We start from the raw sequence: 24,775 nt of genomic DNA, 5'->3' as shown, positions 1-24,775 counted from the left end.
GCCAGAAGGCAAGAAAGGAACTGTAACAGAAAGGGGAGGAAACAAAACAACATAGCTACATTGCAACACCGAAGAACTCATTCAAACTATGCAAATGTATTTAAAAACAAGAAATCCAGCACAAAAGTACAAGGGGTACACTGTGATATGTAAAATGCTCTATAGAAGTTATGGCTCATTAGGAATATTAAGAGCATGTAGGTAGGAAAGTGAAAAGCAATTTCGCTAAGTATAGGAAGAAATCAAAGACAGAAGATGCAAGAAATCAGTGGTCTGAATCTGACAGAACATGGTGTTTTTATTTTTTTATGTCTGTTCTTATACTAGGTACCATGGAAAGTTTCATGATTGCAAGGACAGTGAAGCCTTGGTTACCATCTCATTCAAAACATTTGACCATGACAATCTCTTCTTTTCTTGCCAAAGTAAATGGCTTTCTTCCCTAACTCTAACAGGCCGTCCTCAGACCTGCTCTTCCCTATTAGTGTTGTTGAGCACTGTTTAGCTAATGGTCATCTTTTGTTTCTGTGCTGGATATTGAATTCTGATTAAATTCTTGTTTCTACAATGCTTGTTTACCAATTGCTGAAATCACAGTGTTGTTCATTTCAGCGAGTCTTATTTCAAGAAGCAGAAGCCGAAGCCTTTTGCGATTAGATCCCATGACAATAATACGCTGCTGACAGGGAAACCACTGCACTGGTTTAATGTCGCTAACACTGTGCTATGGGTAAGGTGCATTTGTCTCACTTTCAAGAAAGAAAACTCCAGCTTCTTTAGAGGGCATGGCTTCTACTTTGGTATCTGCTGTGGTATGTGAGCAATGGCAAATGTCAAATTTAAAATCCAGTACCTTGCCTTTTACCATGCTAGGACAAATAATTTGTCACTATAGTCTAGTTCCCAATTGAATGAGACTAGGAGACCAGTCAGCCCAGTACTGTTTAGCTCCTGATAGAAGAATAAAATACAGAGTCAATTTTGACACTTGCTGTGATCAGTTAATACCCTGAAGCATGAAATTTGATAAAGGCGTAACAGCAGATGTTATTAGTGGTCATAAAACTATTCAACCTTTAAAAATATCACACCACATTATTTGAGTCTATGATATCTCCCAGATCAGAAAGAAGAGAAAAACATGCTAAGATTTCACATTAAATGATTGGGTTTTATTATTCAATCCTGTCAGGTGAAGGTATGTACATATACTGTAATGGCAGTGCAAGAATTATACTGCTGCTTGCATTTCTGCAGAACACTAAAATTAAAACTCTCAGCATGTAGGAAAGAAAGGTCAGTATCATTCTAAAGAAGAAGGAGTTGAGCTGAAAGCTCTTATTCATGTCCTCACAGCTGGACAGTGATAAAACCAAGAAAAAAGTCAAAACTTCTGACTCACAGGAAGAAAGCATGACAAAGCAAAGTAATTTAAAGATAACACAACTGTAATGTTGGTGAATGCAGACATTAAAAAATCATGAATAAGGCCAATAAAAGCATAACACTGGTGCTCAGAAACACAAACTTTTAAATTTCTTTCTTACTTTTTGAGTAAGCACCATGACCTTGTTTTAAAATGTTTACTCTATAGTTCTAGAACCTGGGATTTTTTTCCTAAATAACATGATGCCAGCTGTTACAGATTTCCCACTAAAAATTGCAAGACTTCAGATAATACTGACAACATATCAATGGTGTAGATGAGAAGGAATCCAGCTTTCCTGATTCATTCCTGATCCCTGATGCAGACTTCCAAGAGACTGTATATTTTCTTTCCTTTGACTTGATTTTTAGAAACCTGGAAGGAAAACTCCAGAAGGAGTAGCCCTTCCATTTCCTTCTGGTGTCTTTTTCCTACATCTCCAGTAATATAAATAATCTTGTAAGTGATATAAAACATTTCCAAAAAACATACGTTGAAAGCATGAAGCACTCAAGATCCTCTGCCCAAACAAACTCCTTCCTTCCCTCACTCTCCGCGTTTTGGTGAGCACTCAGGCAGCCTCGTCATTTGGATAATTAGAGGGTGCCAGATGGCTGTAAATATGTTCACAATCCTTCTTATCCAGTTCCCTTCTATCTGGCACCCTCATTGCTCTACCCTGTACCAAGCACCTGGTCTGTTCCAATTTGAAGAGTCTCCTTTCTACTCTCTTGATCTAAATTGGCACCTCTAGTTTTTATTTTCCCTTTAAATGAAACGGGAAGTTCTTTGGGACTGTTTTGTGCCAGATAATACTTCCTCGCAATCAGTTTCACCATCGGTTAATTAATAACATGCCCCTTCCTGGCCTGTAGCTGTTCCTGTATAGAAGCATCAACTTCCTTTACGTGGGAATTACTGTCATTGAGCATATGAAGGTACAGATCACCTGCAGGGAATCACAAGGGCATAGCAGCTTCTTCCTATTTTGAGAACAGAGATCTCATGCTTGCCCTTTGCATAGGGGTAAATGGCACACAGAATGAGGTGATTCATCCCAAGTCATGCACTGAGGAACTGGCAGAGTCAGCATTTGAACAACAGTTCTGGCTTAAATACACTGATCCCTTTCTCCCCTTGCCTCTGGTCCTCATGGTCACTGAATTGCACTTTTGTGTTGGAAGGTAACTCTCAGCCTATTATTTCATAGCTCAGGACTGCCCAAGTCTTGGGGCCTAAGCCCATAAGATGACTTTCTGTTTATTCTTCCCACACAGCCTGGCCTGGATCATTCACACGTTATAGCCCTGCACTGGTGCTTCTCTTCCATCCTGTAGCATTGTAACAGAAGGCCAGTGGATATCGGGGTCTCTTACATAGGGATAGAAGACATCTGAGAGGCCTGCATTTTCCCTGTATTATCTCAAGGAGCCAAACTCACCATCTTGACAGGTCAGCTGGTCCTAGTGTCACTTAACTACAGTTGTTATCCCATTGCATCGCAGGATGTTTCAATGCAACAGTTCAGACTATGCAGAGCCAGCTTTTGGTGCGTGCTACCTCTGCCGTTGAAGGGGACCTGAGACTCTGGGTAGCCCTGTGAAAGCTGGATCAGGAGCAAGCCCACCTGTGGACTGTACGTCACAACAGCCACCTTGATCAACCACACCAGAGGGGTTTTGAACCAGCAGAGCTGGGGCCAGCACCGGGCAGAGGAGAGGCCAGTGCTATGCCACTGCCTACCCTACAGCTCGGGAGGCCAGAGCCAAGCTTACGCCTGGGAACTAGTTGAGGGTGGGCTTCCAGGGAAGCAGAACTGGTAGCCATGAAACACAGGGGCCTGCTGCCTCACACCTCATGCTGCCCTACTTGCACAAGGGACTGCGTTTCCTAGAGCTAGCCTTGACGGTGCATGCCTATTGCAAATCTGTTCATGTGCTATTTCACACATACTCCGTTGAACAGAAACTTTAGTAGATATTCGTTAAGGTTCAGCTGAAATGACAAGAATTTCTGTATGATGAGAGTTTCATATGACCAAATATCTTCTTTTTTGCCTCTGAATTTGTGAAGATTGTTCTTAAAAACAAACAATTATATTGTGATTTAAGGTAAGCAATTTTTCTTTGTAATGGAAACATTTCTAACTGCTAAGCCATGAGAAAAGGATGGAAAACTGTATAGAAGGCACTGTAAAAGGGGAAGTTGTTTTTAAGGCATCTTAAAATACAGACAATGATGTTTCTAAAACTAAAGCATAAACAAGGTCACAAGCTGTCTGAGAAAGCTACAACAGCAAAAATTTTGGGTCACTAGAAGGGTGACTGGATTGTCAGAGGAAAACCGTTGAGAGATGATACATATATTTTTTTAGACTTTTAAGTGCATCCACTTGAGCTATCACCCACATTTTGTATAACAAGGCATTATCAACTCTGTTCCATGCAGCAGATGCTCCAGCTTGCTGAAGTGTGGGAGACTCTGGCCCTTGCTCTCCAGTCTGTTTGGTTCCACCTTTAGTGTGCTAGAGTTCATTTGGTTGTTTTAAAGAGTTCAAGTCTAATCCTTTCAGCAGGAGCTTGTGACCACATTTATGAATGGGCACCCATGGTGCTCCTTCTGCCCTAGCTTTGCTAACAATTCCAATTAAGACATTCCCCAGCTCTACAACTCAGTCCCCCCCCTAATAAAAGGCAATCTTTTCTACTTTTTTACTCATTAAAAAGTCAATGTTTAGTCACATAATTAATATGAAAATCCTAGATAAATACAACAACTTATGCTGAAATTGTACTAGGAATTTGTCGTGGTTTAACCCCAGCCAGCAACTAAACACCACACAGCCGCTCACTCACTCCCCCCCAATCCAGTGGGATGGGGGAGAAAATCTGGAAAAGAAGCAAAACCCGTGGATTGAGATAAGAACGGTTTAATAGAACAGAAAAGAAGAAACTAATAATGATAATGATAACACTAATAAAATGACAACAGCAATAATGAAAGTAATGGAATGTACAAATGATGCGCAGTGCAATTGCTCACCACCCGCTGACCGACACCCAGCTAGTCCCCGAGTGGCGATTCCCCTCCCCCACTTCCCAGTTCCTATACTAAATGGGACGTCACATGGTATAGAATACACCGTTGGCCAGTTTGGGTCAGGTGCCCTGGTTGTGTCCTGTGCCAACTTCTTGTGCCCCTCCAGCTTTCTTGCTGGCTGGGCATGAGAAACTGAAAAATCCTTGACTTTAGTCTAAACACTACTTAGCAACAACTGAAAACATCAGTGTTATCAACATTCTTCCATACTGAACTCAAAACATAGCACTGTACCAGCTACTAGGAAGACAATTAACTCTATCCCGGCTGAAACCAGGACAGAATTATACTGGTTAGTCTACATTTTCCCATTCTTTGCCCTTTTTTTCAGTAGTAGTACACTCCAGGGCCCAGGTGACAGCTCACTGGGTCTGCTGTGATGGATTCTTTGGTTCTGTGAAGCAAATTCTAGTTGGCAAACATTGTAGAATTACCCATACGCACCAGAAGATAATACTGTCTTTGGTTAAAAAGATGGATTACAAGAAAATAAGACTTCCAAATGAAAAGTGCAAAGGGTCAGATACAGTGTCACGGAGGCCAACAAAACAAGATGGGCCGGTCAGTAGATGCAGGTAAGGGTAACTCTAGAGATACGCCCATGAAGAAATAAGAAAGCAGGAATCATGGGAAGGATACACCAGTAATAGCTAAGAGCAGATCAGAAACTCTTTGTAATTAATCTCAGTGTCCACAAAGTCAGTGCGCTGCCAAGATGCACACAGAAGCACTGTGTCATGGAGCAAGCTGCTGAGTCTGATTCACCTCAAGTCCTCTTCCTGTTCCAGCTGATTATGTCTTTCTTTTTTGTTCCTGTCCTGAGAAGCAAAGGATTGGTGTTCCTAGTTTGGCTCAGGAAATATGACAAATCACCTAGTTGATCCAGTTCCCTGAATCCCAGTCACGCGTTGGTTTGCTAAAGAGAGACAGCATCTGTCCTTCACTGGTGTATGATGTGCTGTGTGGTATTGAAAAGCTGCCTGGTTTCATTCCAGAAGTGGCTGCAATCCCTGCAGTGATCAATAAGCCAGGGTTTATACCTGATGACAGATCTCTGTTCAGGACTAAATCTCTAGAGAAATTAACTTTACTATTACATAATAGATGAGGAGGCTACTGCTACAAACCATTATTTTCCCAATAGCATACAGTCAGATTTATCTGTGATTTTGCCTCTTGTTGACTAGCTGGTGTGTTAACTCTTCACTGAAAACAGGGAGGAAGCAGATGGCAGAAGGCAAATTTGCTTAGTTTACTTGAACAAGGAGACAGATAAACTGATTTTCCTAATGATATATTTGACATATAGAGACCAAATGTTATTTTTATGAGCCAGGCTTCTTGTTTATAGAACTTTACCATTTTGCTTTCCTGCCAACAGACAAAAAAATAAAAGTGACCTTGTGACCTATAAAGGATCAGAAAGCAAGCAGGCAAGAGTAGGCATTCAGACCATGCTTTTCCAAGACTCTGCATGATTTTGAATGCCATCTCATGATTTCGGGGAAGCATGACTCCCAGATTGGACTGCAGAAAAGGTAGACAGTGCTGAGGTTATATATAGCAGCAAGTGGGTTGGAAGGAAGAACACTTGGCTCACAGGAAGTGGGAGGCTGTTCTGAAGAAATCAAGTGACTTGCTTATGTTACAGTATAAACTGTAATGAAACCACGCTTGCCTCCCAGTTGCTGGCTCTAACCTTTAGGCAATGCTACTTCTCCATCTCATACCTTCAGGCTCTCTCAACACTCAGCATTGTCAGTATTTTCCTACTTGCTGAGACTTGTTTGGGTATTGCAAAAATAGGCACTTAAAGAAGTACTGGCGAGAGCTTGACAGAGATGAAGCAAAGCCCCAGCCAGTGGCCTGCTAGGGTTAGGTTTGGTGTATTCTATTTGATTCCTTGCTCTCTGCTCTGTCTTCTTCCCTACTCACATAGAAAGATCTGTCCCTTGGGGAGCAAGCTAACTCGCGAAGCACACTAAGACATGCAGGATCCCGCATATTTCAGAGGGCTGAGGCAAACCTGAAGGCCGGTTGACCTCAAAGGGCAGGGGCAGCTGCAGGGCTACTCTTAGCATGGAGTAATGTCTGTTCATGAGTATCCTATTTTAAAGAGGGGATCCAACAATCCACACTAAAAGTTATGAGGCTAGGGAACTAGATGGAACCAAAATTATGCATGTGCTTAAGGATCAGCAGCTTAATGAGGAAAGGAAGATATTCTTGGTTATAAAACTGTCCTTCCTTTTTATCATTAGCCACAGGACTTCAGCTGGTGATGAAAAGCTTTTGAATTAAAATCATGATTTTCTCAGCCCATTTGTGAATACTGAGAACACAGAGGGATCTAGCAGAGCCATCTGCTCATGAATTGGAATTCCTGGTTGGGAAAAGTTGAAGTACTGTCCTTCCCTGAAGCACCTCTCAGCTGAGAGATTGTCTAGCTGTCTCTGCTCTTTCTCCCCCTGTGGCAGTTTCCCCATCTCACTGCATTGCATCTAAGATGTCTGATCTGATGGCCAAGGGGAGTATCTTTAGGGTGATGCCATATGATCACATGGCTATCAAGAACAGGAGGACCATTATGCAAATTCCCAAGTTCTCAACTGTGTCTGCCTCACCACCTAGCTCAGCTGTGTGCTTATTGTGTCCCTCATGCCACTGTATCTCAGCACCCCCACAAGCTGCCTCATGAGGAACCTTGAGGGACATCACCATCCTATGGCTTGTACTCACAGCACCCATCGTCAGCATCATGCTGATTTTTCTTTCAATCAATCAAGACCCCTTGCTGGTTTTCTTAGTCTTGTGAAGTTGGCAGGCACAGAGAGAACAAGGTGAGCAGATTTTCGAAGAAAAATATTAAAGATACTACTCTTTAGGCTCTCCATGGATGGAAAGAATCGTTCTGCCACCTAATAGCCAAAGGCTGCCTGCATCCTTCAAACTAATAATTCCCTTCTAGGGCATTTGCATTTTTCTTCTTTAGATAGCTACACTATGCGTTTGCCATGACTAAGTCCATCTGTTGAGAGTTAGTCCTTTAAATAATTATGTCCACATCTCTGTGGAATAGTTCCAATTAATGCCGGTCTTTTACATACTGTTCAATATCAGACTGTAAGCCACTGATTCTTACAGCTCTGAATAATACCCTCTGTCTGCCTATCATGCATGTATGAACTCTTTATTCTAACCACAGAGCTATGAAATGTCTCCTTTCTGTCAGCCTGAAGGGAGGGTTTTTGGAAGAAGCAATAATCATTTATATGCATAACTCCCAAGCCACTAGTGTCATGAGGGTCTGATCTCCAGCACTTTGAATTCTGGCTTGTCTGACCTCTCCCAAACATTCAGAAAAGTTGTAAAGATTAAAAAAAAAAAAAAAAAGCTGTCTTCCCTCTGAGCAGGGAAGATTTGTTTCAAAACAGAGCAAAACAGAGCAAAAGAGTTGTTTAAAACATTTAAAATTAACAAAGTGGAAGGCTCACTATAGTTTTCAGTCCCTCGGGGACTTTTAATAAAGTCAAACAAAATAGATATGTCTGAAAATACAGCAGATGATTTGCCATTCTTGTGCCATGCTGATAGAAACATTTCCAAAAAGTATAACTCACAGCTACAATTTTCAGCTTTTTCTATATCAGATGTCACGTTGAACAGCAGAAGTGTCAAAACACCACCTCTGACCTCACACGAAGGGAAGGAGTACTAGTGGTAGTGTGGAGGGGTGCTCTGAGACTTATTAGTAACTCCCATGAACAGCTCTTCTAGTTAACGGGCTGTGCCTCGAAAACAAACGTGTTGTGCATTGACTGCTTCCTAATCAATCCCACCACATCTTTTGTAGGTGGATGAGGGATTGTTATCTTCATACAGACAGGGGAAACTGGGACACGGAGATCAAGTTTCTTGGGCAAAGTTGCCAAGGAATTAATAACTGAGGAGCTGCTGGCTCCGAGCTGTGATCCTGGAGCTTGGTTTCACCCCAGTGGACCGGAAGCATTTTTGAAATGCTGACTTCTTCGTGCTGAATGCTCACTGCACAACTCACACCATGCGTTCTAGTTCCTGAAACAAACACTTGATGGCAGGAGCCAGGCTTCCAGGCTTGTCAATACATCTCATTACAGTTTCCACTAGCCCTTCTAGTGTCTGCTATTCCTCAATCACTTGGGGATATATATATAAAAAAAGTGTACATATAAAATATATGTATCCATATATGTGTATATATATCTGCTTTTTCATCTGTTTGCTTTCCTTAATATCATCTTTTATCCCAGCTGCCACTTCCTGGCAGTCAGAGGAGAACCATTTTGGCTTGTGTTCCAAAACAAATTTGGAAAGGAGGTGCAGAAAACCCAGGATTCTCCCAGATCCCCTCCAGGGAATAAAGGAAGAGAAGAAAACTGAGAAAGGGAAGAGTGGAGAAACAGGGGGGGGCTGTCTGACATGTGACCTGGGTATCAAACATCCAGAAGTCAAAACCAAAGCCCAGGAGCTGCCCACAACTGGCTTAAGCTTCCTGTGATGCTCTGCTTTCACCAGAATTCAGACAGGACAGGTGTCTCCCAGAGCTTTGGCACCTGGAGATGGCCAAAGGTGACGTTACCGGGGTGAGGGACTTCGTGCTCAGTGGTGTTGCCCCTGTGGTTCTGCTGCCTCTTTGCCTTTGCCTGGGGGTTCCCCTTCGCCCGCCCAGCACCTCCTGCAACACAGGAGGGAAGTTCAAAACCAATGAAACCTTAGGCAGGACCCAGGCAGCCGGAGGGGACGGGAACAGGGACAGAGATGGGGACTGGGAAGTCTCTGCTCGCTGGGGAGAGAGGACAGATTAGCATCTGCTCAGGAGGATTTTGGGAGAAGTATGGTTACGTGCTTGTTTACCCCTTGTTTGGCAGACAACAGTCATGAACCAATCCGAACGCAGGGATTTACAAATTGCGCGGTGATTGGTGGGAGGCCTGCACACTGGTTATGCCAATCAATGAACACGGCCAACCCGAGAGACAGTACCCGAGAGACACTACCCAGAGGGTGTGGAGCCATCAGCAAAGTGACAGGGTGGTGGCAAGGCTACCGCCAGTGGTGCAGCCAGCCCAAGCAGGCAGTTTGGCCAGGGATGCTCAGTGGTTGTGACCTGCTGATACTTCGTACAGGCAAACAGGGGACTGTCCCAACCAGTAACACAGCACCGTATGTTGTACTGCTACAGGACTGATTTCCCAAAGATGAAGGAAACTGTGAGTCAAAACTGACAGCGGAAGATTTTGCATGGAAGGACACAAATTAATGTGGATGAGTCTGTAAAAAGACTGCATTAAGTTGCCAAAGAGCCATAATTCCTCCTTCAAGAGAGTCCATCTGGCACAGACTCAGTGCAAAGACAGCAATTAGAACAAAAAAGCAATATGTAACAAATAGAAATGAGGAGATGGATGGATTGAGAGCAATTAATATGAATTAGTTTTATGAAGTGCATGAAATACAGACGGAAAAAAGGCAACTTAAGACAGAAATTCCTGGCTGTCAGTTTTAAGGTCAAAATAAGGTATATTTAAAATTTTATTTAGAGAAAAGAAATCCTAGTAACAGTCTAGGACTTTTAATAGATGAAGAGACTAACACTGTTCATAATTATGCAGAAAAAGCCAGAAATCTTTGATAAATATTTCTCATTGGAGTTCAGAAAGAATCAAGAATGATGTGACAGAATCATATAACGATGATGTGCTATTTTCCAGTTCATTAGTTACAGATAACAGCAAGTAGGGAAAAATTGTTTAAAACAGCCAGTCTACAAAGCTTACACAAAGCATCCTCAAAGACCTAATTGAGGAGACCCTTTGGCCAGCTAATATTAACTGTTATGTGGATTTGTGGAAATTTTTAGAAGAAGAAATACCTCTTCTGCCTTAGTATTCAAAAAAGATCAAGTGGGATAACCCAGACTAGGCAAGCAGTCAGTCTTTAAAAGAACCGGTCCATGCAAAGCGAATGACTCTCCTGTGCGTTAAGTGCTTGTAAAACAATGTGAGGTCCATGCAGTGATTTGGTGACTGCCTGTGGCTGGCTCACCCATCTCCAGTAGGACCCTGCTGCCCGTAACTACCAGAGAGTCCCTGCAGTAATTACAATGTATTGAGGCAGCAGAAACTCCTAAACCTGGAGACCAAGAATTTGGTAAGATTTGATGACTCATAACAGCAGTTCCCCAAGTGATAGGAATCTTCCTGCTTTGGATTCTAAGCTGGTCTTTTAAGGTGGCCAAATTTGGGAAGCAGAGTCTCACACGTTCCCTAAAGCATCTAGTCCTGGTCTGTTCTGGATATAAGACACTGAACTAACGGGCTTTGAGTTTCATCCAGACTAGCAATTCCTGCATTCCTATTAATTAGCTCTATAACTTGCTCTCAAATGAGGGGTGCTCTGTCTGAGGAGAGCTGAGGCTGCATAATGACTTTTACCTGCAGAATTAATTCAGCCCAGGCCCATTATATCTTTAAAAGGGATGGTCTGACTGACTGGTGGCTCATTTGGAAGATGTAGAGAGACTGCAGGAAGGGTAGGTACGTTAGTAACACCATCATATTTCAGTCTCCAGAGTCCTTCTCCCTGCTCTCAGCCCACAGCACAACCCCCCCGATTGTGCAATACACCCAAGAACTTAAGGACAACAACTCAATCAGATGCGGTTTTCGCTCCCACAGCAATGGTGAGATCATGGATAAAAATGGGTTGTGAATGAGGTTTGGTTTGCCATAACTTACACCGGAGGTTTTCTTTGGTGTCTTCAGAGTGATTCCATGGTGTGGTCACTTGGCTAAAACTAAGGTTTTAGCCCTTTGTTTGCCATTAATTTTAGTGACATTACATAAGTCATCCTGACTTCATACCCCAGAATTGTTACAGTAGAATCTTAGAGTAAATTCTCATTATCATTCAAAAACCTTTTCTGAGCACTGCACTATTTTTTTAGAGACTGGATTTAAAATGATCAGTGGTTCTCTTAGCTTTTGTGTAATTCCTTTCCCGGACACTCAGTAATAGCTGTTTACAATAGTTGTTCCTTATGGACACATGTCATCACTTAACTGCTGTCTGTCTTGACTGTGAGCTGCTGTATAAAATTCTGTCTCTGCTCTCTTTCTTTTGAATGGCAAACACTGTATAAAAATAAATGGGACTGTGCAGCATTGTTCCTAGATGGAGAAATTAATCTGCCTGCGTTTGCACATAAAAATATTAGTAAAAATGTGTGTCCTAACCCAATCGCTGCCACTGTCAATCACCTGTGATGTAATGAAACACCCAAGCTCACTACTAAAAACTAAAAACTGAGCCCAGTAATGGCAAAATAATCAGGAGATTAAATAGTTCTGCTTTGCGTATGATACTGTTTCCTTCTCGGTAGCCCTAATTCAGGAAAGCACTTAAGCCCATGATGAATTAAGCATCTGTTTCAATATTGTGTTGAACAGGGAAGTTTCCCTGAATCAGTGTCTGTATGATATCTTTTTCCTGAGGTGAAAGATTAGAGATAAAAATGCCTGTGCAAGGTTAGGGTTTAGGAACAAAAGCCCTCTATATATTGATTAACTGGGATTATTATTAAAAATCAGTTACAATTAATTCATTACAGAATCAAAATTAGGAATTGGCCTTAATAAATCATCCAATCCATCTGTCTGGCCTAAGGCAGGATCAGGTCTATCATTAACAATATTTTGTATCATAGTCCCATGTCTTGATTTGGGATCAGGTAGAATCTTGGAAGTCAAAAAGGAGCTTTAAAGAGAAAGTACCTTCAGTAGATTTCTGTGGACTCAGGACACCAATGGAGATGTTGATGTCATTGAGAGTTTCTGGTAGAATATAAGAAAGAGTTCCCAGAGCACAAATGCTAATCATTACTTTTTCAGCTTTTCCTTGCTACTTTCTAATTCCAGTCTTAAGTATTGATATTTGAAGGCCTTTCCTTCTTTCTTCCTTAGATGTTAATCCCAGACACAAGTGTCTCTGATGCTGATTGTTTGTAAGTATAATCCTGAAACTCTTGAATCCACAGCTGCTGGATTTCTGGTTCCATTGGTCCATATGCTCACAAGAGGGAAGTGCTAAATGAGCTCTTCTCGGGCAGTTTATGTTAATGGTTCACAGTTGTGTTCCCAGCACTGCTCACATAGGTTCCAAAGAAGGACTGTAGCCTGCCTGGCTGTACATATCCTGCCATACATCTTCCTGGACAGAGAGCGTGCAGAAATTGCTGGTCGAAGATAGGAGACCCACACTGCAAGGCACTGTACAACATCTCACAAAAAAGAATTCCTTCCTAAAGAGATACAAGCACGCACAAATAGTCATACATGCATATTCCAGGGATACATTTACATATGGTCACTGCACACATGTACATCTGACATATAATAAGACTGATTTTTTTTTCCTTTTTTTCTTTTTTTTTTTTTAGGGAAGTGGGTCTGTTCTTGCTGAGCTTTAATTTGAAAAACTGGTTGGAACTTGTTAAGTCAATAATTATTCTTGTGGATGTAGGTCAAACTATTTTCTATTTTTTCCTCTCACTCTTGGGACTTGGAAAAGGATTTCAATACTCCAGTACTCCAAGGATAGAAGCACCGTGCTTTCCATTAGTAAGAGACAATTCTCAATAACAAAGCATAAAGACTTGAGGGATTCAAGATAAATATACTCCCATATGCTTAAGTAGGTTTTCCTATAGAGCAACTTCCCTCGAAGCAGGAAATTTGCAGAAATAAAACTGTCTTCTCAATACACTGCAGTTTTTGAAACAGTCTAAGATTTTCAAAAAAATTAACTGAAAAATGGAGTGTTATGATAAGTGAGTTCAGTATAAGTGCATTCTGTTCTGTCGAGAGCTTTTCTCCACAGCAGATAGCTGCCCATTTACAGGCACTCAACAGGCAGTAAATCCCTGGCAGTTTCCCTAAGCAGGTAATTTGCAGGATCTCAATGTTAGTAACCTAATTATCAACAGCCCCTCTATGATCAATGGAAAGATGGGCATCTCCAGAGGAACATTTTATTTCAAAAGCTCAACGGTCCACATCAAACTAATTGCCCCATGGGGGATAAAATTGATAAGGCACACAGTCGTGCACGCAAGCTTCATTGTAGCTCCAGGCCACCCTCTGCTCCCCGGCCTAAATGACTGTGTATTCATCTACAGCTGCTGATACAAGTGTCCAGGAAATAATTCACCCAGCTCTGATAACATAATGGAGTGCATTTGAATCCCACTGATTTTATTCTAAGTGTATGCTGAACATATTATTCAACCATATTTTACCATCATAGGTGGGATATCAGAGGGCCTACAGCTTTCCACCTTCTGCAGACCTCCAGAAATAGATCTCACCTTATCTTTTTAAGGCATTTGCCTTATTAGAGAAAAAAAGCAACAACACCTTTGGCAGTTTCCTTCATCAGTAACTCCAAGAAATACTTCTGCACAGCAGGAATTATCGGCTGTATCAGAAAACTGTATTTATCCACCCACCTCACCAGACTGAGAACCCTCTGGCATGAGTCACAATTGTTTATGCTCCATTCTGGGGTTTGGGGGCTTTTCTTTTTTTTGCCCTTAATACAGTGGAAAGCTTAAAGTCTGGAAACTGCTGGAGAAATATGACTTTATCCACCATAATTTTATTACTGTGAACTGTTTTTGTAAGATATAATTCTAGGGTGTGGACCACTGCTATTTAAACACCGCAGGCCTATTTCTTATTTATATCAAAGCCCTTTACCTCACTCCAGCAGTGTAAAAGTTGCCTCCGAGTGTGTGTAAATTCTATTTATAGCCACCAAAAGCCTCCTAATAGTCATCTTCTGCTTTAAAGAGGCCTTGCAGATATTCAGAAATTTTGCAGCTGCTGTCTTTATCTGGCCTGTTATGCTTGCTTTGAGTTACTGATTCTGAAGGGCGTAAACAACCTATGAAAATAAGACATGGGACAGACTTAATTCCACAGAGGGTAAAAGTCTGTTATGGCATCAGCTAAGAAACAGTGGCTTCAGCAGTGGAGATCGTGTGTTTGATCATCAGTGTCAAACAAGGTGGCAGCCACCACAGAGGTGTCACCAAAATGGTGGCCAGACATTCTCAACATCCATAGCACAAGCAAGATTGTCACGTTCCTCATTTTCCCTCCCATCTAAAATTTTTGGGGCAAGGCTACTAGGTGCCTAATCTGCCTGGGGTCTATGACAACCACAGCAGCTTCTGCTCTTGGTGCTGGAAGTCCAGGTTGCGTGTGCCACACAGTTGCCAATGTGTGTGACCAGATTGCCTCATGGTCCATTTATCCTCAGCTAAATGACCATTAAAGACCAGAGATACAGGACTGCAAGAGGCCCCGTCTCCTCAACACTCAGAGACCAGCAGGCTGTCAACAGTTCTCACCGTAACTGTCATGATTTCTTACTTTGGGGGGCCACATTTCTTCCATCCCTCCAGTCTTGCTAAGTGGAAAGAGAAGGTCATGCATGTGCTAGAAGAGGATCCTGATAGAAAAACCACTGTAAGACTTTCAGATATGCTGTTTTGTTTTTCTCAAGAAAAATTAGGACAGTGTGAAAATGATCTATGTGCCACAGCTATAAGGCTGTCTTCCCATCTCCAAAAAAGGCCCACGACAATGCAGTGTGAGGGATGGTGACTGCATGGGACGCCCAGCCCAAGAGGGGAGTGCAAAGCAAGTTAACTACAACTCCCTTGAGGCACCGCAGGAGAATTTAAAAACTGAAGTATTTTGGGTTTGCCTCATTTGACAGAAGGCCCAACTTTTTCTGTGGAAAAATCAACTGAAAATATACATTTTGTCATTGTTTTCATCAAAAGCATTTGTGGAAAATCTTCAATTCATATCTCCCCCCTCCCCAGCTTTGTTGACGGCTGAACCAGTCACAAGATGAAGCTAGTTTCCATTCACTGCTGATCTAAGCACTGCAAGGCTGAAAATCCAATTTCATACCTTGCTGTTCTCCCCCATTCTGCCTGGGTCTCTGCTTTGAAATGCCTTTTTAAAAGCTAGAAGGGCATCATCTGATGCTGAGCAGCAGATCCTTGTATACTGCTCCTTGCCAGCAAACAAGGGCTCCTCGCTCCAGACTTGCTGTGGGACCAGAGGAGATGGTTGCTGCTAAAACTGACTTGCTTTACAGCTTTAAATGCAACAGACTTCAGAGAGTAGGGCAAGGCTGGTAGAGGAGGCAGGCTGATTCTCTGTGTGAGAGGGGGCTGGTTAATGAAATATCTTTAAGGATTCGCAAATGAGCCACTAGTTTTGTGATTAAAATTTGATTTTCCTCAAAACATACAGTGGGTAAAACTTAAGGACACCCTACAACTCCCCCTTGCTGCAGACACAGCAGCCCCAGTGGTGCTGATCTGCAGAGCCAGGCACCCTTTGCACCCTGAAATGTGCTCCTGTGGGCAGGTTTGCTGTGCACTGTGAAAGCTTCTCTCAGTGCCTGTTTTCCAAATCAGTTCAGCTGCAGGCTGATGCATGGCCCTCTGTTGTTGTGATGGGTTTATTGTTTGTTTTTCAAACCTCTTTTCCCAGACTATTGTGTACCCATAATACCCCAGGCATTTCCCAGGTGTGTCTCCGTTATTTCTTCAGAAAGGCAGAAGATGGAGGGAGAAGGGGGTTTGCCTGTCTTTGAGCCGGGGAGGGGGAAAGAACCAAAAAAAGCCACTTTGGCTCAGCTGCTCAGCTGGGTGGGTGCATGGGTGCCTGCACGCACCCAGGGTTTCTTGCGCTGCTTCTCCTTATTTGGCTGGGAGCTGGAGCGTGCCGGGGATTGGCTGTGGAGAGGGAGCAGGCAGCGGAGATGGAGAAGGAGAAGCAGGCAGAGGGGGTGAAGGAAGGCGAGCTCACTGCCTGCAGAGTGACAGCTGACAAGCAAAGCAAAACCACACTCACGCTCATTGGCATTTGTCAAGCAAATCGCAGCTATTTTTATAGGAGACTCTTTGCCTACATCTTAACTAAGAATCTAGGGCCCGATCTGATCTCCCTGAAGTGTAATGAGAAATACCACTTCTCAACCCCCCTTCCCCCCATCTTGCATGTGTTTTCAAGGCACAGTTGTGCAGAGTCGTGCATAAGCAAGATTTCTTGGCCATTAGCAGGCTTCAAAATTGTTCTTTTCTCTGCTGCTCTGCCAGGGTGCTCTTTATTCTTATAATGATACAATTTTTGTCTCCAGAGCCGACATAATTGACACACTGGACAATACAGCCAGCCCTTTCTGGGAATGGCAGACTTGTTGCTCTTCTGTTGGCCAAGTATGCCCTCTTTGTGCAGTGTTACTCCCGCATGGATAGACTCACAAAAATGGTGTGCGACGCACAAAGCAATGTCTGTGCTCTCTTTGGCTTTGAAGCTCCATTAGGGTTCATTGCAACATGCCAGTGTCTTTGGAAATGCCGTCAAAGGCAGGGGACCATCTAAGGGCCTGGCAGGGAGGGAGCAGAGAAACAGAGGTGGAAAAAACAAGCAAGGGGTAAGGAGAGGTGATCAGATGCAAGAACGAGGACAGGAAGGGGAGCTGAGGCTCATACTGGAATGGTGAGATTATCTTGGAAGTAAAGACCAGAATAAATGTCCACAAAGAGATACTTTGGGAAACTAAGCGATTATAGGGCAAGAGGAGGGAAAGCAGAGGTTTGAGGAATGGGATTCAGAAAAAAAAAAGAATAGTCAGACATGAAGATTAGAAACTGGAGAAAAGTGGTTGCAACAATATTCCACTTTGCCAACAACCTTCATTTTTGGTGTTTTTCTTAAATTGTCAGGCTCCTGTAGTCATGCAACTAAATGAGATTCCCGAAAAGCTAGAGACAACAGCAGGCAAAAAGAATTCTATATTGACTCTTTAAAGCTCTTCCTTTAAGCCTATGTCTTCATCTCAGAGGGTTTGTAATTTCTATTGCTTCACTAGTCCAGCAGAGACAGTTGTCAGTTATTTTTCAGGTTACTGCTTCTGCTTTTCTAAGTTCTGCACAAGACTCAACACAGAGCCTTGGAAAACGAGCAAGCTGTTTCTTCAGGTCTTTCCAGACTATCTGGATACAGGAAGCACAGGGAAATGTGTCCAGCCTGTTTTTCAGACTTCTGAAATATCTTGGAACAATTTTTGAATTTCTGAGGGCTTATCCAAATGAGTCCCGAACACAACACTTTTTAAGGTTTTCCTATCACAAAGCATCAGGCAGCTTTTTTGTGCAGCTGGCAACTGAATGGCAACAGACCTGTTGCAGACACATTTGTTCTGTGGTTAGTTTTGGCCCACAGATAATTGTGTACTGCAAAAGGGTCTGGCAGTTTGTGTTGTGGAGTGTGGTTCCTGCCGCCACCCCAGGTGCCAAAATTGCTGCTGGTGTCTCGCCGCTCAGGCTGACCAGGTGTATCAGCTACATAAGAAGTGAGGAGAGGCCATGGTGTGACACTGAGAGTAGCGAATAGATCTACGTACATGTATATGTATGTATCTGTCTATCTATCAAATATTTTTGCAATATTCGGACTTCTCTGGGGAGAAAAATTCCCTGTGGAGACCTCCTTCTTCATCAGACTCTGCATGATCACAACAGACAGCTCAGACTGAGCGTGGCTGAGATAAAAAAAAATGGGAACAAGTTTATACAGCTGGTTATTTATCGTGACATGGCCTTGTTGCCTAAGCAGAACATGTGGGTTTATAAATCAGGACTTTTCCTTTGGGGTAGATTGGTGTGATTTGTAAATCTTTAATAGGAACTGTAAATCTGCAGCAGGGTTAATAAAACTAGGCTCAGATTGATAAACTGAGAGTAGGGTTTGCAAATTCATCAGTGGGGGTGGAAATCCTATAGGCCAACTCCTACAGCTGTTGAATGTTTTTATTCTCCATCTGATTTTTAAGAGAGTGATTTTTTGAAACCAGTCTGTAAGACTTGGCATATGCAGGTGAGGTTATTGAAATATGAACCAAGAAATAGGACATTTCTTAGCCTTTAAAAGCAAGCCTAGAAATTGTGGAAACCATGGAAGAGTTTAATGCATTTTTGTGTATTACAGATCTGTTTTTCCAAACTGTTCTTCCTATCTCTGCTTGGATCACTGTTATTGTAAAAATAGCCTGTACACTTTCTTTCTGCAAACTACCAGTTACTGTTGAAGAGGTCACAGAGAACAAACCTTGTCCTTTGTTACCAACAGATGGAGTGATTTTATTGACACCAGTAAAGGGAAATAGAAATATTCTCCCACAGAATTATGCTAAGGCACAAAGTTCAGATTCAAGCCCAAGTTATTAAATCTGATACTGGAATTGGTGAGTGAAAATATCTGGCAAATAGAGGCAGAGCACTCGGCTCACAGCCGTATGGTGACACCTGGGTGTGAGTTGTGCTCTCGATGAGTTTGTGGTGCCTCTGGCCTCCTGTCCTGCCCCTCCGGCGTTGCTGCCCTCTCTGCTACCAGCCAGCCTTGCCAGGACATATCTGAGTGTTATTTAAACGCTCTGTGAGCCTGAAGAGGGGTCTTTTTGGTAGCATTAGATACCTCTGTGACACTGATCTGGTGAAAGCAGACACTGAGGTAGATCATAGTGGTAAAAGAAGGAAAAAAATGCCTTGATTCTCATTCTGCTGGGTGCAGTATGTTATTGCATATTTTAAGGAAGCCTGTAGGAGGGAACTGTAATTCTAAGAGCTGTAAAGTGTCCAGGGCTTGAGCTTGTGGTGTAAAAGATGAAGCCAGTGGTACTGTAGGATCTGATGACTCTCTGGTAGTCTATGTGAAATAAACAGGCTGCAGAGAGTTAATGCATGAGTGAACAGGCATGCCTAGTGCCCAGTCCCTATGGGCCTGTGCTGCTGCAGTAGGTACTGGATAAAAATGTAGCCCCATCTTCTCTGCTAAGGAGTGAGTGAGGGCCTGGGGGAAAGGCAGCTGGTGTGGTGGAGACTGGACCTCACCATGGCAGAGAACTCTGGTTCTGTGGCTGGCCTTCCCTCAACTACAGTGAGTCCTAAATTTATCCAGGTTAAGATCTCTCCCTCCTTACTCCTCATTAGAGGAGGCTTTGACAGTAACCTGGAAGCAACAGGAACTTGCTCCCTTCTTCCAGCCTAAGCCAGCTTTCAGTTAATGGCAAAGGTTTAGGCAGGAAATACTCAAGAGTCCCAGCTGAGCTGTTAGCTGCTGCCTGCTCTATGGTAACCTCCCTTGTCATCCGCCTCTCTTCTGCCCATCCCCAAAACATGGTCCTTCTTAGAAACTTCAGGGACTTCCTGAATCCTGTCTGAAAGGCTGGGCAGGTTAGCTTGGGCGTACCAGGTACTACAGCATTGCCAGCTGTTGTTTGTGACCTTTCAGCTGTTCTGCAGGTTTTCAGCATGAAACAGAGCTTGTGCTGGCTTTTTTAAAGGCTTCAACTCAGAGTAGCACTGCAATAGGCTTTCTGAAATATGAGGAGAGTCACTGGGGAGACCCGCATCTTGTTGGTGCTACCTGGGTTGCAAGAGGTCACACATGATTCTCGAGTGGTTCAGTACTTTTAAAATTGAAACTAAATGCCTTTCCCACCTTAACCACTGCTTTAATAAAACTATAGGGAGGTGACTTGCTTGAGTTTGCTGGCAATGCTGTTGCAGCATTAACAGAGGATGCTGATCACTGCCCTTACCTTGTGTAAACAGTGACACACACTGGTTTGTACTGCTACCATCCATCTCACCGGGTCAGGAGCATAGATAGCCCTTCCATTGCAAAAGACTTTTTGTGGAGCAATCCAGTTCATCAGCATGAAAAAGTGCTTGACATTAGTCCCGGAATCATCACTTGATTCTAGTTATGCAAAACCCATTAAGAAAGACTTCTCTTTTTTTTTCCTTAATTTTCCTTTAATTTAAAAAATTCTTTTCATCACATCCTTAAAATAAATCAAAATAAACAAGAGCTGCAGCAGACTGGAACAATGGCCCAGAGTCTGTACATATGGAAGGTTTAATTTACACAAAAATCAGTGCAGATCTTTTTCCAAAAGCAACAAGCCATTCCATTCCCCCCCTCCCAAATCATCTTTTTAAGAAGAGGAAAGGGGAACCTGAAATACAAGTCAAAGAGGAAAAGAATTGATAGATCAAGCAACAATAAAATCAGTATCATGTTTGTAAATATTCTTTTGAGCAGTTGCAGCAAAAAATAGCACCTTCAAAGCCCCTTTGTAGAATGTATGTGGAAACCAAGGCTTTCCAAGGAGTTTAAATGAGTTAGAGACATGACATGATGTTTTGCTTATGGGCAAGAATCCTCTCCTTCAAATTTAACTGTTTGGGCTTGTGTACAGTTAATAGAAAGAAATCAATACCTGTAGAAGGTGACTTATTCATCCCAAGATAAGCACCTAAATTAGTTTAGATCTGCTGGAGATACCATTCCTGTGGAAGGAAGCTAAATGACTAAAGGTAGGCAAAATGAATCCTTTCCTGACTGACCTGACTTTCAATGGTGTTTGTACTCCTAAACCATTTAGGCATTCTTGGAGAAGGGAGGGACCCAAGCCCTTACATTCCCTTCTAACTTTTCTGAAAACTCTTGTTTTGCTCTGAGCCGTGACTCGTTAGGGGATAAACCCCATGTGGCTCACTAGGCATGAGTATTCATGAAGCTCAGGGTCAGATCTCCATTCACTCACTGTCTTGGTTTGAAAATGATTTGATTCCTTCGATTATTGGATGCAGAAAAGTGAAAGAGGAGAATGTTCCTTTCTCACACAGCAAAGCATACATAAAGGTTAATTTCAGGGAATTCTGATTAAATGGATTTTGGATGATTCTTGCATATCTATGCTTCCTTGTGCTTTGAAGTTCTGATCAGTTGCTCCTGGAGCTGGTCTTTGCTGGGTGATGAATCAAAGCTAAGTGTAGAGGATCTTTGGATTTCCAAGTAAAATGGGAGATGGAACACTCGCGTCAGTGAGCTCAACCGCCCTGCACAGCAGGGATTTGCAAGCAGGTGGGCAGCGCTGGTACAGCCTGTCAAGCTTCTCGGCATGGATTCAAAGTGTCGTAGCATCCTTCAGATGTTTCCTGTATACAACTGCCTGATCCCAGCATCAGTCCTTGCCAGTTGTGTGGATCAGGTCCTCATGCACGTATTCCTACAAGTTTCATAGTTGATATAAGTTAATGCAGCTCTGTGGAAGTTGGTGCAACTGAGGGCCATTTGTGGCTGTTAATTATCTGGCCTAGCAGACAAGCTTCTTCTTACAGGCTGTAGCTTTTGGTGTTTTGATGAGGACTGGGTTGGCAGATCAACATGTCCCTAATCTGCCTGCACTGCTGTACTTAAAGACCAAACAAACCTTCCAGCAAATAACTAAAACTCTTGAGTCCCTGAGATCCTTTGCTTTTGCCAGAAGGCCAGGAATTGGCCTGGGTTATTGGATGGGCTGGGCTGTGACACAATACTTCAGCATCACACCCACCCTGTTGCAGCATGGAGAACAAATCTACAGGCTCTGCTAGTGGAGCCAGATTCAGTCAAATGCTGAAGCATATGCTCAGAGCTATCGTATCAGTGAAGGAGGAAAGAGCCTGGGAGCTTCATGGAGCAGGAGCACCCTGAACTTAACTGATCCATGCACAGACCCCAGGGTGCTTGGAGCGGCCTCTCAGCCTGCAGCTGGCTTTTCTGATCCTCCTGCACTCCACTTGGTTTCTTTAACAGAAAAGAGATGTAATGATGGCAGGAACAGCATTCCTCCCTTCCCCCTCCCATCCTTCCTTCAACCAGTACATGCACTCCTTCAACAAGCTCAGCAGTCTCCTAGAGCACACTTCTCTGGGGTGTTGCCTGCTTGGTTTTTAGACTTATGTAATAGTCTCTAAACCCTCTCTTTTCTCACCCAGTCACCCCCAGCTTTGCTCCATTTACATCAGTCACTGTTTGGTTCTTCCCAGCACCTTTTGTTCACTATGGGTTCTTGCAGCTCAGATACAAATATCTCCCGGTCCTCTGGAAACCATTCATTATTTATTCTGAGGGGAGGGTAGGGGGCCCTAGGCTTCTTCCCAGCTTTGCCAACTGAAATGCAGTGCCAGTTTGGTGGGTAGGGAGGGGCAGGTGGATTGGATGGATAATGTCTTCTGCTCTCAGGGCCCAGCTGTGCAGGTGAGGTGAAATTCCCAGAAATAAGTAGCCTTCAAGTTTTCTAGGAGTATGTGGCTGAAACAATCTGACAGGGCCCTGGGGGAGAGGGGGAGAAAGGCTGACGCCTTGTTTACTGCCTGCTTGGTATTGGCACACTCCTCCCTGCAGGGCTGGATGGTGTGTAAGCAGGCAGCAGGGAGCTTGTGATGCAAATCCCTGTGAGCAGAGCTCTGCTGAGAGTGTCTAATTAGGGGCTGTGGTCCCCTGTCCTTCGGTGAATCTCTGCCACTTATAAATTGGGAGAAAGATTTCTTTAAGGGGGCTTTCTGTCATTTTTTTGGAGGGTCAGGGGAGCTGTGAACTGTTTCCCTACAATGGAGTCAAGGAAAGTTGTTTCCCATTGAAAAAGCAGGTAAGCACGTACAAGCTTTTAAATTTTAAATTTAAAAATATTCCACAGCTGGATCAAGGGCAGGTTCCTTAGTACATTACAGCTGTGCAGAAAGAAGGATTTGGGGAGGGGGATTTAGCAAAAGTCTTAAATACCGCTCAAAGTTTTAACACCTGAGAAACAAGTATGTGGCAGGGGTGCTTCAGGAAACAGCTTCCACTCTGTACTGTGCTCTGTGCTAAGTGAAACCCTCAGGCACAAAGCCAAAATGAAGTTGTTAGAAGTTGTTACTCAACTAAAGAATCCCCCACTCTTCCTCTAGACACTGAACTCTAACACTGGACACAGTGACAGCATTGATGCAAGGGATGTCCAGCTTTTGTCATCTAGGTGCACTCTGAACTGGCAGGTAGTGAAGATCCTGTGGCTCTGTCCCAACTAGTGTATCTGGTGCTCCAGCTGTTTCTTTAAACTAGCCCCACATGTCTCTAAACTGCCCTGGGCCTGGGAGCTGCCTAACCCAGCAGTGTGTTGGGCTGCGGAGCAGTATGTGTGACCACCCTGCCTTTGGGACCTGGTGATCTCTCTGCACAGCATAACCTTGCTCTCTGTCTGCTTGTCTGATGCCAGACAGATATCTCAGTGATGAGACCAGGGTAAGGTCTTGTGTGTATGTATGTGTGTAGGGGTCATAAGGGTGTTCAACGAAACCTGACCTTGACAAGCATCTTGCAGTTAACACATAGTGAGAGCCACTGGTTAATCACACAGTTCCTGCTCTCCCGTCACCCTTCTGAGCAGAGAGAGACTGGAGCAGCTTTGGAAACTGGGAACTGCTGAACTGCAAATGCAAACTGAGATAGAAATGCTGGAGAATGTGAAGGAGAGGAGCAAACAGGCAATGGTCTTCCTTTTCATTGAAGCCCCTGGGAGGTGGTTCAAGGGACCAGTTCCACAAGAATCCAGGGTTCCTCCGAGACCCAGATGTGCTGCTCAGCTGGTGGATTTCACAGGGGAAGACTGAGGAGGAAGAAGGGAGCAGTTCTGAGAGCGATGAAGTGCTCAGAGCTCCAAGTGGATTTGCCATTTCATTGTTAATGTTTTCCTTTGTAAACGTTTGAATAATGCTGTGGATGACAGCTGAAAGGGAAGAAAGTCAGAAATCAAAATGAAAGGCTTTTGGAAATGTCTCTGAAGGAGAAGTTGGGAATAATTTTCTGGAATAAAAGCAGTCTGGAAATTTCCTTTGTGAAAGGGAGTTTCAATTCTCTACACAGCTCAACACCTTAATCCCTGACTTCTGTTTTAGGCAGACAGCGCAGCCCCCGCCTCCCCCAGGCACACAGAGAAGTCAAACCACAGTCAGCACTTCTATGATACCAATTCCTATTTTACATTTATAGCTGTTCTTGCACCAACTACTTCAGGCATTCAGCTTGCTCTGATTTATATGTCAGCTCTTCAATATACAGAGAATTGCGGCTTTTAATTCTCGTCCTTTCAATGATACCAAACATGGGTGCTGCAAATAGTCATGGTTGGTAAGCCCTGACCCCCCTCCCTATCACAGATGTTTGTTCCCTTGAGAGCTAGCCTGACAGCTCTCGTGGCTGCTGCAGTGCTGCGCTCAGTGTGGCGAGGGCCATCTATCTGCCTGCCCTTCGT

General features: G+C 43.4%; 2 protein-coding genes across 2 annotated transcripts in view; both read right to left on the bottom strand.

The window, feature by feature from the left end:
- Positions 1-19,085, bottom strand: part of MRPS21 (mitochondrial ribosomal protein S21) — an 88,427-nt gene extending 69,342 nt beyond the window's left edge. The window contains exon 1 of the mRNA XM_069794284.1: positions 19,082-19,085. The gene's annotated coding sequence lies outside the window, so the exon portion shown is untranslated. The remainder of the gene's footprint in view (positions 1-19,081) is intronic.
- A 1,350-nt stretch (positions 19,086-20,435) lies between these two features.
- The window catches only part of PLEKHO1 (pleckstrin homology domain containing O1), a 28,715-nt gene continuing 24,375 nt past the window's right edge, over positions 20,436-24,775 (bottom strand). The window contains exon 7 of the mRNA XM_069794261.1: positions 20,436-24,250. The gene's annotated coding sequence lies outside the window, so the exon portion shown is untranslated. The remainder of the gene's footprint in view (positions 24,251-24,775) is intronic.

Source organism: Haliaeetus albicilla, chromosome 10 (assembly GCF_947461875.1).
Source record: "Haliaeetus albicilla chromosome 10, bHalAlb1.1, whole genome shotgun sequence".
NCBI lineage: Eukaryota > Metazoa > Chordata > Aves > Accipitriformes > Accipitridae > Haliaeetus > Haliaeetus albicilla.
This window is presented reverse-complemented; position numbering and strand designations above follow the sequence as displayed.